Source organism: Oratosquilla oratoria, chromosome 40, assembly GCF_046742065.1.
Source record: "Oratosquilla oratoria isolate Oo_2021 chromosome 40, ASM4674206v1, whole genome shotgun sequence".
NCBI lineage: Eukaryota > Metazoa > Arthropoda > Malacostraca > Stomatopoda > Squillidae > Oratosquilla > Oratosquilla oratoria.
In genome coordinates, this window is record NC_134816.1 from 9,850,687 (window position 1) to 9,867,515 (window position 16,829).

A 16,829-nucleotide genomic window follows, 5' to 3' on the forward strand; every position below is an offset into this window, starting at 1 on the left:
ATTGGGAAGGGGAAAGCTTATGGTGTAGTGGGAAAGTAAAAAAAAAGGAGAAGGAGAAGGATTACTGAGGAAAATGGAAGGAAATGAGGAAGGGGACGAATGGGCCCAGATTCTTAGGAGAAGCGTAAACAAACGGGGGGCAGATTATACAGACGAACAAGGAAACAGAGGTGTGAAGAGCAGAAATATATATAATAGCAGCACAATGGAAAGAGATGATAACTGCTTTTATGGATTTAACCCCTTCCATACGGTGCCGCACACGTAGGCGTCATGGGGAGCGAGTGTATTCGCGAGGCTGCCATATCGGCGTCTTGATTATATTTATTGTAGTCGCCCCTCCATAATGACATTCTTTCTAATTCTTTTGTAATCGCATTTTCTATGGTTATCAAAATTCACGGGTGAAGAGAGAACGGTCGATATAAGCGGTGACTATATTTTATGATGCGAGTATTATTACGACACGTCGTACGGCTGGCATTGGCTGCTGCCACTGAGATCTAAGTCCATGACGCCTACGTGTGCGGCACCATATGGAAGGGGTTAAAGAGGGAGGAGGGGACTACCTCCCCTGATTAGTAAATCTAGAGGAGAAACTAAAAAAAATCAACGAAGAATGGAAGGTTAGGTTTGATCAATTAGCTCTAGTTGCAGTGAAAGTTGATAAACTGGAAGAACTAAGAAAAGAGAATAAAAATCTAACTAAAGAAGTAGAAAAATTAAAAAGACAGTTGAGAGAAGTAAAGAGAATGAGGAATTAAAGAGGAATAATAAAGAAAATAAAGAGTCCATAACAAAAGAAGTGGTTGGAAAAAGATTCAGGAGAATAACAAAATTGAATTTAGAGATATAGTGAAACAACAAATGAAAGAACAAACTGAGGGCACAGTTATTAAAGGTATGAGAGAGGAGAATATATTAAGAGAGCAGATAAAAAGAAATGTATTATTATATTAGGGATGGAAGAGAAGTATAATCTAAATAGGACTACAAGAATAAAGGAAAAAAGAAAAAGAAAATAGTATATTAGAAGTAGTTCAAGAAGAAGAACCAGAAATAGGGAAACAAATAGAAGCAATGTATAGGCTCTGGAAATACAATACTGATAAGACCAGACCAATTAAGGTTAAATTCAGGTCACAAACGCACTTTTAGATACTTGGGTGCAAATGTGGCAGGAATAGGTGGAGTGGAGGTGGAGGTTGAATGTATATTGAGAGAAGCGAGTAAATGCCTTGGTGGATTAAAGAGTGTAATGAGGAATAGACATTTGGGAATGGATGCTAAGAGGAGACTGTATGAAGGAGTGATTGTGCCAACAGCACTGTATGGGGGCAGAAACATGGAACATAAGAGAGGAAGAGAGGAGTTTGAATGTGTTTGAGATGAGGTGTCTGAGAGGTATGATAGGGGTTACTAGGCTGTATAGAGTGAGAAATGAGGAGGTGAGGAGGAGAACAGGGGTGGAAAGGGAATTGGGAGATAGGGTTGATGAAAGAGTATTAGGATGGTTTGGACATATAGAAAGAATGAATGAAGAAAGACTAGTAAAAGAGGTATGGAAGGCAGATGTGGAGGGAGTGAACATGAAGGGACGTCCTATGATGAGATGGATGGATGGGGTTAAGGGGGCTTTGGGGGAAGAGGGGAATGTCTGTTGAGGAAGGATGGGAGAGGACAGAAGGACGGGTGAATGGAGAATGGTTGTATATGGATGATGTTGTGATGGATGAGGTGGAATGGGCGTGGGGATGGGGGAATGAGGTAGTATGTGTGAACAAAATTTGACGCAGCCCGAAGGGATTTCTCCTCGTTTTCTCCTTTTCTGCATGGGGGGGATGGAGAGGGGGGGGTTGCCGATTTAATGAAGTGGCCTTGCTGTGGATGTGCTGTGCCTTGCAACACTGCCTCTGACCCAGGGCAGTGGACAGGGTGCAGGGATGACCCATCATCCAGGAGGTGCTAAGATAAGAGGGAGGGTGGAGGGGTGTGGAGTGTATTTAGGGATGGAATGGGTGGGAATGATTTTATGCCTTTTTCTTTTTGGCTACCTTCCCTGTAAGGGGGAAAAAGCCTTGGTGTATGTATGAACAAACGGCAGTAAATAATATCTTAGCAAAAATAGGGAAACTAGGAGACAGTGAGCAATTTAAACAGGTATGGATAAAAAGAGAAATGAATAAAGAGGAAAGAGAGGTTGAGAAATCAAAAAGACTAGAAGCTAAGAAAAAATGAGAAAAGAACAGAAACAGAAAAAGAGAAATTCTATTGGAGAGTAGTGAATATGAAAATGAGGAAATGGTTCATAGCAGAGAAAAACGAAAGGGAAACAAAACACGATGGAAGCAGCAGAATATTAAAAGTGGCTTACACAAATATAGATGGCTTAATAACAGGCTTGAATTAACTGAATGATTACCTGAAGGAAAAAGAACCCAACATAATGGGAATTGTAGAGACAAAATTGAAAGGTCCACTACCACCCAACAGTGTAGGACATGGTGCATATAATTATAAATATAAAACAAGGAGGTGGAATTATGTTCCTGACTAAGAGGGATATAAATGTGAGGAATGTCACATATGGAAAGAATAGTGTAGAGATGATTACAATGGAAGTGGAGGACTAGGATAAGAAGAGCAGGAAGATTGTAGTAGATTATTTGCCTCCTAAAACGGCTTCGTGGGAAGAGAGAGATCACAAAAGTATATTAGAAGACACCGAGATATAACTAATTAAGATAATGTTAGATGGAGGACGAATAATAATAATGGGTGACTTTAATTGTAAAGAAATCTGCTGGGAAGAGATGACAGTGAAGGGTGGAGATGACCTATGGGGAAATGTACTACTTGATGTGATTATTGAACATACAATGATGCAATGGATACAAGAGAATACTAGGTCTAGAAATGAGGAAGAACCATTGAGACTGGACCTAATAATCACATCAGAACCCGAAATAGTGGACAAGGTCGAATATAAGACGCTAATAAGTAAAAGTGACCACATATTGGTTGAACTGGAACTAAACGAGGAAAAATACATGAAAAAAAAAATGAACAAAATGGAAAGGGAAGATTGATGTATGAAAAAACAAACTTTGACAAAATGAAAGAATTCTTTCAAAAAGCTGACTGGGAAAGAATACACAAGGAGGAAACAATAGTAGAAGACAAATGGAGTATTTTGACAAAAAGTGTAAATGAGTTGAAAATTATGTGCCAAGACAAAAGCAAGCAAAAGGATATGTAAAGTGCTGGTACAACAAAAGATGTAGGGAGTTAAAAGACAAAAGGGATAAAACTTGGATAAAATGGAAAAAAGACAAAAAACCTGAAAAATGGAAAAAATATAGTTATAGAAATAAAAATGTACAAGTGTGCAGAGAAGAAAAGAAAAAATACGAAAAAGGTGTCATAGAAAAATGTAAAGATCAACCAAAACTATTTTACAGATTTGTAAACAACAAACTGAAAACCAAACAAGAATTAGAGAAACTACAAGGAGTCGAATACACAGAAGAAGTAGAAATGGCAGAGATTATGAATAAGCATTTGAAATCGGTGTTTACAAGAGAGAATATACAACCTAGAGATATCGAATGGGAGGAGATAGTTCCCCCAATGAAAGAGATAAAAGTATCAAGAAATGAAATAATGAAACATTTGAGTAATCTCGATGTCAGAAAATCGCATGGACCGGATGAAATGGCAAACTGGATTTTGAGAGAATGCAGGAATGAACTAACAGTTCATTGAAAGAGGGAAAAGTTCCAGAAGATTGGAAAAAAGCAAATATAGTACCTATATATAAAGGGGGAAACAAGGAAGACCCTATTAACTATAGACCAGTCTCTCTTACAAGTAAGATAGCAAAAATCTGTGAAAGAATTATCAAAACTAGATGGGTAAAGCATTTGGAAAAAACAACATACTAAATCCAAGACAAGTTGGATTTAGACGAGGACGATCATGCATCACAAACTTAACGTGTTTCTATTCAAGGCTAATAGATGTAATACAAGAAAGAGATGAATGGGCTGATTGTGCATTTCTGGACCTGAAAAAAACTTTTGATAAGGTGCCACATAAGAAGTTGCTTAAGAAATTAGAAACTGCAGTGGATGGAAGACTTCTTGCATGAAAAATGAGAGTGGTGATAAGAGACAAACACTCTAATTGGGATGAAGTGATAAATGGTGTTCAACAAGGAACAGTTCTGGCCCCAATAATGTTTGCTATATATATTAATGATGTGGATGAAGGGATTGAAAGTTATATGAGCTTCTTTGCGGATGATGCAAAATTGTTGAAAAAAGTGAACCCTGAAGAAGATTGTGAGTCACTACACAGTGATCTCAATACAGTATGGGAATGGAGTAGGAAGTGGGAGATGGAATTCAATATCAAGAAGTGTAGTATCATGGAATTTGGAAGAATCAAAAAAGAATAGTGGGATCTTATAAATTGGGAGAAGAATAAATAAAAAAGTAGAAAATGAGAAGGACGGAGTTATTATGAATATGTCCCCTGAGAAGCATATAAACAAAATTTTTTGAGAAACTTATAATTTAATAAGAACAATCAAAGTGGCATTTACATTTATGGATGAAGAAACGGTGAAGAAAATACTAGTTACTTTGATAAGACGAATATTGGAATATGCAGCGACGATGTGGTCACCAAGTACAAAAAAATGTGTAGCAAAACTTGAAAGAATACAAAGAGCAATTACAAAATTAGCACCAACACTCACATGGAAAGAAAATCAAGAAAGGCACTTATAGAAGAGACCTAAAAAAGAACAGCTTTCCCCACAGGATAATAGACATTTGAAACAAGTTAGACGAAAAAGTGGTGTGTGCAAAAACAATTCATGAATTTAAAAACAGTTTAGATAAAATGAGATATGAAGATGGGACACCATGAGCATAGCTCCCCTTCCTGTAAAATACAACTATGTAAATAGAACTAGGTAAATACTCACTTTTTTTTTTTTTTTTTTCTACCTAGTTGTATTTTATGGGAAGGGGAACTATACTCGTGAAGTCCCGTCTTCATATCTCATTTTATCTATACTGTTTTTAAATTCGTGTAACGTTTTTGCACACACCACATTCTCATCTAACTTGTTCCAAACGTCTATTACCCTGTGGGGAAAGCTGTTCTTTTTCAGGTCTCTTCTATTAGGCAACTATTTACCTAGTTGTATTTTGCGGGAAGGGGAGCTATGCTCGTGGTGTCCTGCCATTGTATCTCGCAGTGTCTAGTTTGCTTTTAAACTCATGAATGGTTTTGGCGTATACTATTTCACTATCCAGTTTGTTCCAAATGTCCAAAACTCTATGTGGAAAACTGTTTTTCTTCAGTTCTCTTCTATAGCTATGTTTTTTTATTTTCTTTCCATGTCCTCTTGTGTTTCTCTTGTCCCAGTTAAGTAAGTCCTCTCTATCAAGTATCTCTGTGCCTTTCATGATTCTGTAGATGGTCAATAGGTCACCTCTCTCCCTTCTTTGCTCCAGTGTTGGTAACTCCAGTTTAGCCAATCTCTCTTGTATGATAGGTTTGCAAGTGCAGGTGCCATTTTTGTAGCTGCTCTTTGGATTCTTTCTATTTTCTTTATATTTTTGGTACTGGGGGACCACAATGTCGCCGCATACTCTAGTCTAGGCCTTATCAATGTAACCAATATTTTTTTTATCATGTCTTTGTCCAAGTATGCAAATTCCACTTTTATTGATCTTAGCAAGTTGTAAGTCTCCCTGACAATTTTGTTAATCTGTTTATCATAGGACAAGTCGTTCGTGATAATTACTCCCAAATCTTTTTCGGATCCTACTTTCTTTACTTCCTTGGTTCCAATTGTATATTTTCCTGATATTCTGTTTTTGCTTTTTCCAAACTCCATTATGCTACACTTCTCAGTATTAACCACTTCCATACGGTGCCGCCTACGCAGGCAGCATGAGGAGCAAGTACTCGCTGATGCCGAAGTCGCCATCTTGATTATATTTATTGTAGTTGTACCTACGTAATTTTCATTCTCTCTAAACTGGCTTCATCAGTTTTCTCTGGTTATCAGAATACACGGGTGAAAGAGAATGGACAATTTAGCACTGACTTTATTTTTTATAATGCGATTATTATTTTGAGACATCGCATGTTGGGCAGCTAATGCTGCCAGACGTGCGATGTGCCCCAGAGGGAAGAGGTTAAAGTCCACTTCCCATTTCTGACTCCAGTTCCATACCCTATTTAGGTCTTCCTGCAGTGCTTCACAGTCCTTAGCAGTTTCTACTTTCCTTAACAGTTTGGCGTCGTCAGCAAAGAAGCTCATGTAACAGTTCACGTCCTTGTCCATGTCATTCATATAGATAGCAAACATTATTGGTGCCAGTACAGATCCTTGCGGTACTCCACTGATCACCTCTTTCCAATCTGAATATTTTTCTCTGAGCACTACTCTCATCTTTCTACCAGTCAGGAAGTCCTCCATCCATTTTAGTAGGTTCCCTTGTATTCCTCCTATGTGTTCCAGTTTTTTTTTAGTAATTTTCTGTGTGGTACTTTGTCAAAGGCTTTTTGCAAGTCTAGGAATGCACAATCAGCCCATCCATTTCTTTCTTGCACTATGTCTATTAGTCTTGAGTAGAAGCATATTAAGTTTGTGGTGCATGATCTTCCTTGTCTGAACCCAAATTGTCTTGGGTTTGATATGTTGTTGTCTTCCAGATGTTTTACCCATCTATTCTTGATGATTTTCTCACAAATTTTGGCTATAGTGCTTGTTAGTGATACTGCCCTACAGTTGGTGGGTTCTTCCTTGTTTCCTCCTTTATATATTGGTACAATGTTAGCATTTTTCCAGTCATTAGGTGTCTTTCCTTCTTTGAGTGAGCTATTTATTATGATGTGTATTTTGTCCGTTAGTTCTTCTTTGCATTCCTTTAGAATCCAATTTACAATACCATCCGGGCCATGTGATTTTCTGACGTCCAGTTTTGATAGATGTTCTGATATTTCTTTTTGTGATGTAAACTCACTCATGTGGGGAGATTGCTTGTTATTATCTACATCCCAATTTTGTATTTTCTCTCTGGTGAAGACAGATTTAAAGTGGTTATTCATGACTTCGACCATCTCTAATTCTTCTGTGTATTCTATATTTCCTTGGCGTAGTTTCACCATTTCCTGTTTGGTTTTAACCCCTTCCATACGGTGCTGCACACGTAGGCGTCATGAGGAGCAAGTGGATTCGCGACGCTGCCATATCGGCGTCTTGATTATATTTATTGTAGTCGCCCTTGTGTTTTTACATTCTCCCAAATGCGCCCTGAATCCCATTCTCTGTGGTTTTCAAAATTCGCGGGTGAAAGAGAGAACGATCGATATAAGCGGCGACTATATTTTATGATGCGAATATTATTACGTTACGTCATACGGCTGGCATTGGCTGCTGCCCGCGAGATTTAAGTCCCGTACTGAAGTGGTTAAGTTTATCATTCACATACCGATAGAATAGCTTGGGTTGATCTTTGCATTTATCTATAATATCCTTCTCATGGTTCCTTTTTTCCTCTCTTCTCACATTAACATACTCATTTCTACAGTTTATATAAATTTGCCATTTGCTTTGTTTTTTATCTTTTCTCCACCTTTTCCAAGCTTTGTCCCTTCTGTCTTTTGCCTCACTGCATCTTTTGTTGAACCAACATTTAATGTACTCTCTCACTTTTGTCTTGGTACATGCCTGTTTACCCCTTCATTGTAATTATCCATCAATATATTCCATTTCTGTTCCACTGTTGTCTCTTCCATATAGAATTTTTCCCAGTTTGCATTGTGGAAGAATGTCTTTAGTTTTGCAAAGTCTGTTTTGTTGTACATCAATCTTCCTTTCCTATGCTTTTCGTTCCTCTCCATGTCTATTTCTTCCTTTAGTACAGTTTCGATGAGTACATGGTCACTCTTTCCAATTGGTGTCTTGTACTGGACTTTTTCCACTATTTCAGGTTCTGTTGTAAATATTAAATCTAGTTTCGATGGCTCTTCGTTGTTTCTGTACCTTGTATTTTCACTGACCCATTGGGTCATTGTGTACTCCATGGTCATGTCTAGCAGTACATTGCCCCACAAGTCATCTCCTCGCACTGTCATGCTGTCCCATCAAATTTCTTTGCAATTGAAGTCCCCCATAATTACCAGATTACCTTTGTCCGTTAGTATCTCATTTAGTGATTTTCTTGTATCTTTTAGCATTTTTGTATGCTTGTTCTCTTTCCAAGCATTCGTTTTTGGAGGCACATATGTCACCACAAACTTTCTACTTTTCATATTCTTGCCTTCGACTTTTATCATGATCAGTTCAACATTACCTTTGCCCTCTGCAATTTTTGTCACGTTTAGGTCTTTCTTGGCCAAGAACATGATTCCCCCTCCCTGTTTCTTGTCCCTGTTTTTTATCCAGTAATTGTATAGACCTTGTCCAATAACGATGGATGGTATTTCACCTCTTAGTTTAGTCTCTACAATTCCCATTATGTCTGGTTTTTCTTCTAACAGATAATCATTGAGTTCGTTCAGACCTGAAATTAATCCGTCGATGTTAGTATAACAAGATGGTTATTGTGCTTCCCTGCCACCATACGAATCACAAAGCTAAATATATTAGAACATGTGGTAGCCCATGACCAGCACACGATTTTATTCCATTCACCCCCTTTTTTTTTTTTAAATCTACCCAGTTGTATTTTACGGGAAGGGGAGCTATGCTTGTGGTGTCCTGTCTTCATTTCTTATTTTATCTAGACTGTTTTTAAATTCGTGTGTAATGGTGACATTTCTTGTGTTTTTATGTATATTTCCCATTGTGTTTATATATTAATATATATATAATTATAGTATATTTCGTGTGCATATTTTTGTAATCGAACCAAGCAACCGAGTATGTTTGCCCGCGAATCTTGGTGTGCCCCAGCAACGCCAGTCTCTGTTTTGTCTTGGAAGTGTAAGCACGACAGTTAGTGCTTGGATAAACTTAATTAAAAAAACTTTTATTTTGTGTGTCATTTAAGCCACCCATACATGTGTATTGTTATTCCACACTCCACATTCTCATCTAACTTGTTCCAAACGTCTATTACCCTGTGGGGAAAGCTGTTCTTTTTCAGGTCTCTTCTCTAACAGTCTTGATTTTCTTTCCATGTCCTCTTGTATCTCTACTATCCCAATTTATTAGATCCTCTCTATCAATAGTTTCTATGCCTTTCATGATTCTATAAATAGTTATCAAGTCACATTTCTCTCTTCTTTGCTCTAATGTCTGTAGCTCAAGTTTTGCTAGTCTCTTCATATGATAGTTCTGAAAGTGTTGGTGCAAATTTCGAAATTGCTCTTTGTATTCATTCAAGTTTTGCTATACATTTTTTTGTACTTGGTGACCATGTTTTCGCTGCATACTCCAATCATTGTCTTATCAAAGTGACAAATTTTTCTACACCATTTCTTCATCCATGTATGTAAATGTCACTTTAATTGTTCTTATTAAATTATAAGTTTCTCAAAAGATTTTGTTTATATGTTTCTCAGGTGACATATTATTCATAATAATGACTCCCAGGTAGTTGCAGTGGGAAGCGCTAAGAAAATGACTGTGATGAATGAGGAAAATGGAGGAGAAATAAGGAAAGATGAGGTGAAGGCAGTTGTTAAGATGATGAGAGCAGGTAAGGCACCTGGGTTGGATGGATGTCATGCAGAATGTCTGAAAAAAGGAGGTACAGTGATGGTGGACTGGCTAGTGAGGTTATTTAATGTTTGTTTAAGAGAGGGTAGAGTGCCGGAGGACTGGAAGAGTGCCTGTATAGTTCCATTTTACAAGGGAAAAGGGAACAAGTGTGAGTGTAGTAGTTTCAGAGGGATCAGTTTGTTAAGTGTAGTTGGGAAGGCTTATGGGAGGATCTTGATTGAGAGGATTAGGAGAAGAATAGAGGGAGTAATTTGTGAGGAACAGTGTGGATTTAGGATAGGTAGGGGTTGCGTAGATCAGATTTTTGTGGTAAGACAGATATGTGAGAAAGCTATAGGAAAAGGTAAGGATGTTTTTTGGGCTTTTATGGATTTGGAAAAGGCTTATAACAGGGTAGACAGGAAAGCACTGTGGGAGGTATTGGAGATATATGGGATAGTAGGAAAACTTTTAGTTGTCAAAAGTTTTTATGAGAGTAGTGCAGCATGTGTTAGGATTAGAAATGGAAAGAGTGAGTGATTTGAGGTAAAGGTGGGACTTTGTCAGTGATGTGTTATGTTGCCCTGGCTGTTCAATTTATACATGGATGTGGTGGTGCAAGAGGTGAAAGCAGGGGTAGTGGGCCAGGGATTGGAAATGGTTAAAGAAAATGGAGAAAAGTGGGAGATAAGCCAGTTGTTGTTTGCAGACAACACTGCACTTGTAGCAGGATCAGAGGTGGGATTGAGGAAGTTAGTGACAGAGTTTGAGAAGGTGTGTGAAAGAAGGAAGTTGAAGATAAATGTGGGTAAAAGTAAGGTGATGGCAGCAGACTGGAAGTGAGTATTAAGGGAGAGAGACTGGAGGAAGTGGATAGTTTTAGATACTTGGGTGCGAATGTGGTGGGAAAGGGAGGAGTGGTGGAGGTAGAATGTAGATTGAGAGATTAAAAAATGTAATGAGAAATAGACATTTGGGATGGATGATAAGAGGAAATTGTATGAAGGAGTGATTGTGCCAACAGCGCTGTATGGGGCAGAAACATGGAACATAAGAGAGGAAGAGAGAGTTTAAATGTGTTTGAGATGAGGTGCCTAAGAAGTGTGATATGGGTTACTTGGCTAGATAGAGTGAGAAATGAGGAGGAGAATGGGAGTGGAAAGGGAGTTGGGAGATTGGGTTGATGAAAGAGTATTGGGATGGTTTTGGGCCAAGTGTGAATGTAGTAGTTTCAGAGGGATCAGTTTGTTGAGTGTAGTTAGGAAGGCTTATGGAAAGGTTTTGATTGAGAGGATTAGGAGAGAAATGGAGGGAGTAATTGGTGAAGAACAGTGTGGGTTTAACCACTTCAATACGGGACTTAAATCTCGCGGGCAGCAGCCAATGCCAGCCGTACGACGTAACGAAATAATATTCGCATCATAAAATATAGTCGCCGCTTATATCGATCGTTCTCTCTTTCACCCGCGAATTTTGAAAACCACAGAGAATGGGATTAAGGGCGCATTTGGGAGAATGTAAAAACACAGGGGCGACTACAATAAATATAATCAAGACGCCGATATGGCAGCGTCGCGAATCCACTTGCTCCTCATGACGCCTACGTGTGCGGCACCGTATGGAAGGGGTTAATATAGGGAGGGATTGCGTGGATCAGATTTTTGTTTTTACCTAGCCATACCTAGTTGTATTTAACGGGAAGAGAGCTATGCTCGTAGTGACCCACTTTTGTATATTTCAGTATCTAGTTTGATCTTAAATTCTTGTATAGTTTTTGCACTCACTGTTTCCTCATTCAGTTTGTTCCAGATATCTATCACTGTGTGGGAAGCTATTATTTTTCAGATCTCTTCTGTAACTATCCTTTTTAAGTTTCTTTTCGTGTCCTCTTGTTTTACTTCTATCCAACTTTAGTAAGTCATTTCAATCAAGGACTTCCATCCCTTTCATAATTCAGTAGATGGCTAGCAGGTCTCTTCTTTGTTCTAGGGTTGGTAGTTCGAGTTTGTCCAGTCTTTGTTCGTATGTCAATTTGGAGAGGGTTGGTGCCATCTTTGTCGTTGCTCTCTGAATTTTTTCTAATTTCTTTTTGTTCTTTTTAGTACTAGGTGTCCATAGTGTTGCATCATACTCCAGTTTTGGTCTTATCAATGTAACTAATATTTTCTTTACCTTTTCTTCATCCATGTAGTCAAAGGCCACTTTCATTGATCTTAATAAATTGAAAGTTTTTCCAACTAATTTGTTGATATGTTTGTCTGGTGCCATGTCATTGGTAATAGTTACTCCTAGGTCCCTTTCCAAGTTGACTTTCTATTTCCTTTTTACCAATTTTGTATTGTACCAATATTCTCTTCTTGCTTCTTCCAAATTCCATTATACTACATTTCTTGACATTGAAATTCACTTCACTCTTCTGACTCCATTTCCAGATTTTGTTCAGGTTTTCTTGTAATGATTTACAAAATTCCTCAGTGCCTACTCTCTTTAGTAGTTTTGCATCATCTGCAAAGAAGTTAGCCGTCCGGAGCGTGTTCTTGATACGTCCTGCTTCAATCGTTGCCCGTGTGTATTTACCTAGTTGTATTTTATGGGAAGGAGAACTAAGCCCGTGGTATCCCTTCTCCATATCTTGTTTTATCTAGACTGTTTTTAAACTCGTGTATCATTTTTGCACACACCACATACTCATCTAACCTATTCCAAACGTCTATTATCCTATGGAGAAAGCTGTTCTTTTTCAGGTCTCTTCTATAATTGTCTTTCCTGATTTTCTTTCCATGTCCTCTTGTATCTCTACTATCCCATTTTATTAGATCCTCTCTATCAATAATTTCCATGGCTTTCATTATTCAATAAATACAGGGTGCAGCATAAGTAACGCCCTTTGTTTAAGTGAAACAAAATTAACCCCTTCCATACAGTGACGCCTACGTAGGCGTCATGAGGACCAAGTGGGCACGTGAGGATGCCGATGTCAGCATCTTGATTATATTTATTGTAGTTGTACCTGCGTGACCCCCATACTCTGTAAACTGGCTTCATCATATTTTCTATGGTTATCAAAATTCATGGGTGAAAGAATGATCGATATAGCAGTGACTTTATTTTTTATGATGCGAGTATTATGACGCAACATCGTACGTCTGGCAGTTAATGCTGCCCGCGAGATTTTGGCCCGGAGTGAAGTGGTTAAAACCTTTTTAACTATCCTTTATTTTTTTAACATGAATGTATTCCACAGGTTAATAGATTAATATAATTTATTAACAAAATTGATAGAATGCTCATTGGGTTCAATAATGGTCAATGAAAATAAAATCAAACCAACTTAAAGAAAACGAATAAAAGTTACAAAAGCTGTGGACCTTTAAAAATTGGTCATTTATTTGAGATGTTCAAAATGTTCCCCTTCATGTTCCATACAATTTTGAACTTTACCAGCAACACTTTTACAAACTTTTTGACACACTTCAATTTCCATTTAACCCCTTCCATACGGTGCCGCACACGTAGGCGTCATGGGGAGCGAGTGTATTCGCGAGGCTGCCATATCGGCGTCTTGATTATATTTATTGTAGTCGCCCCTCCATAATGACATTCTTTCTAATTCTTTTGTAATCGCATTTTCTATGGTTATCAAAATTCACGGGTGAAGAGAGAACGATCGATATAAGCGGTGACTATATTTTATGATGCGAGTATTATTACGACACGTCGTACGGCTGGCATTGGCTGCTGCCACCGAGATCTAAGTCCATGACGCCTACGTGTGCGGCACCGTATGGAAGGGGTTAACTTAAAGGTTGCTTCATCTGACCACCATATCTTTTCAAGGAAAGTTACGTTAACATTAACTTTATTCATAAAGTTTTCACAAAATTACAGTTGTCTATCTTGATCTCCATCATGCAAACTTTGAAGCACATGTGGAATGTAAGGTCTCATCTGTAGTTTCTTCATTCTCCGAACACTCCTATCACTGATTGCTAACTCTGCAGAAAAACACCTACTGGATTTTTTAGGAGAACACAGCAACGATTCTTGTAGTTCATTGGACTTTACTAAGCTTGTTGCAACAATTGGCCTGCCTGCTCTTTGAGCATCACTTACACTTCCTGTGGATTCAAATTTTCTAATCAAGCTTGTGATATTTTGGCTTTGCACCCTTGGGATGTTAAATTCAACTGATAACAATCTTTCAGCACCATTTTTATTGTTTTGGTAGTACAACTGAATAGCTTTTACTCTGTTCCTTTGTTAATCTCATGGTGGTATAAAATATCTGAAAAAATAGAGATGTAGCAATTAATTAAAGAAAATAATAAAGAAAAAATACATTATGAGATCAAGAAATAAAAAGGGCATTAATTATGCCGCACCCTGTAATTATCAAGTCTCATCTCTCTCTTCTTATCTCCAATGTCTGTAGCTCAACTTTTGCCAGCCTCTCCTCATATGATAGTTCTGAGAGCTTGTGATATTTTGACTTTGCACCCTTGGGATGTTAAATTCAACTGATAACAATCTTGCAGTTTCAGCACCATTTCTATTGTTTTGATAGTACAATTGAATAGCTTTTACTCTGTTCCTTTGTTAATCTCATGGTGGTATAAAATATCTGAAAAAGTAGAGATGTAGCAATTAATTAAAGAAAATAATAAAGAAAATATACATTATGAGATTAAAAAATAAAAAGGGCATTAATTATGCCGCACCCTGTAATTATTAAGTCTCATCTCTCTCTTCTTTGCTCCAATGCCTGTAGCTCAAGTTTTGCCAGCCTCTCCTCATATGATAGTTCTGAGAGCGTTGGTGCCAATTTCGTAATTGCTCTTTGTATTCTTTCAAGTTTTGTTATACATGTTTTTGTACTTGGTGACCACATTGTCACTTAATACTCCAATTTTTGTCTTATCAAAGTGACTAGTATTTTCTTCACCATTTCTTCATCCAGGTATATAAATGCCACTTTAGTTGTTCTTATTTAATTATAAGTATCTCCAAAAATTTTGTTTATATGTTTCTCAGGGGACATATTATTCATAATTATGACTCCTAGGTTCTTCTCCTTTTATACTTTTTAATTTCTTCCTTTCCCAATGTGTATGATCTCGCAATTCTTTTTTTGCTTCTTCCTTTATACTACACTTCTTAATGTTGAATTCTGTCTCCCACTTCCTACTCAATTCCCTTACTTTATTGAGATCACTCTGCAGCGACTTGCATTCTTCTTTGGTGTTCACTTTTTTCAACATATTTGCATTGTCCACAAAGAAGCTCGTATAACTTTCAATTCTTTCATCCATATCATTAATATATATAGCAAACATTATTGGGGCTAAAACTGTTCCTTGTGGAACTCCACTAATCACCCCATCCCAATTGGAATGTTTGTCTCATATCACCACTCTCATTTTCCTTTCATGCAAGAGGTCATTTCCTCCCTCATTAAATCCATAGAAATAATTATCTCCTTTTTCATTTGCGCTGCTCTTATCTATATTTCTAATTTTAATGATTTGTTAGACTTCAGCTGTGTTGTCTGCACATCTTTTGTTTACATTCCTTCAGATGTCCAGGGCCCATTTGTCCCCAACTTCATTTTCTTCCATTTTTCTCAATAATCCCTCCCCCCTTCTTCACCTGCTCACTACACCATGAGCTTTCCCCATTCCCTACTAATACAACACAGATACTCCCTCATTGAAATCCACGAAAATTGCATTTTTTCCCGGAGTTCCAATCTTTGCCATAAATTCGATGTGTGTGTGTGAATTCTACAACATGGTCATCTTGAATTGTGACAAAAAAAAAAAGATAAATAATATATATTGACTTTGCAAAAGCTTTTGATTATGTGCCCCATGAAAGACTACTTACTAAATTAGCTTCACACAGAATAAATGGTAGTCAATTAAGTTGAACAAGTAATTGGTTCAATGAATAAAAACTGAGAGTTTTCAATGCAAATCTTCTAGACGGAAAAATGTTATGAGTGGAGTTCCTCAGGGCTCCATTCCTGGGCCACTTCTCTTCATACATACATACATACCAAAGGCTTTTCGCCCCTTACATGGGGGATAGCCAAAAAGAAAAAGGCATAGAAACCACTCCCACCCATTTCATTTCCTATATATTCCACTGCCCTCCACCCTCCCCCCTCCCTCCCATCTTGGCACCTCCTGGATGATGGGTCATCCCTTCATCCTGTCCACTGCTCTGGGTCAGAAGCAGTGTCGCAAGACACAGCACATCCACAGCAAGGCCGCTTCATTAATTTGGCGACCCCCCCCCCCCACCCCCACCCCCCTCCATCCCTTCATGCAGAAAAGGAGAAGACGGGGAGAAATCCCTTCGGGCTGCATCAAATTTTTCTCATACATACTTCCTCACCCCACATCCCCCACCCACTCCCCCTCATGCATCACAGCATCATCCATACACAACCCCTCTCCATTCACCCTATCTTCTGTCCTCTTCCGTCCTTCCTCAATAGACGTTCCTCTCTTTTGTAATACCCCTTTCACCCCATCCATCCATCTCATCCTAGGATGCCCCCTCATATTCACTCCTTCCACCCCTGCCCTCCACACCTCTTTTACTAATCTTTCATAACTCATTCTTTCCATGTGCCCAAACCATCCTAATACTCTTTCATCAACCCCATCTCCCAACTCCCTTTCCACCCCTGTTCTCCTCCTCACCTCCTCATTTCTCACTCTAGCCTAGTAACCCCTATCATACTTCTCAGACACCTCATCTCAAACACATTCAAACTCCTTCTCTCTTCCTCTCTCATGTTCCATGTTTTTGCCCCATACAATGCTATTGGCACAATCACTCCTTCATATAACCTCCTCTTATACCATGGACTGAAATCTATTGTCTCCAAATTTGCTGATCACTTAAACCAATTAGATATTCAAGAAGATTTAGATAAACTACAGCAATGGTCTGAAAAGTGGCTAATGAAATATAACACAAGTAAATGCAAGGTTATGCACATAGATAAAAATAACAGTAAGTATAATTACAAGTTATTTGGAAATTCATTAACAAAAGTGGATATTGAAAAGGATATCGGTGTAATTAT

The 16,829-nt window shown here is 38.1% G+C and overlaps 1 protein-coding gene across 6 annotated transcripts in view; it reads left to right on the forward strand.

Moving 5' to 3' along the window:
* LOC143020634 (protogenin B-like) overlaps nucleotides 1-16,829 on the forward strand; it is an 862,265-nt gene that overhangs the window by 770,880 nt on the left and 74,556 nt on the right. The window lies entirely within an intron of this gene.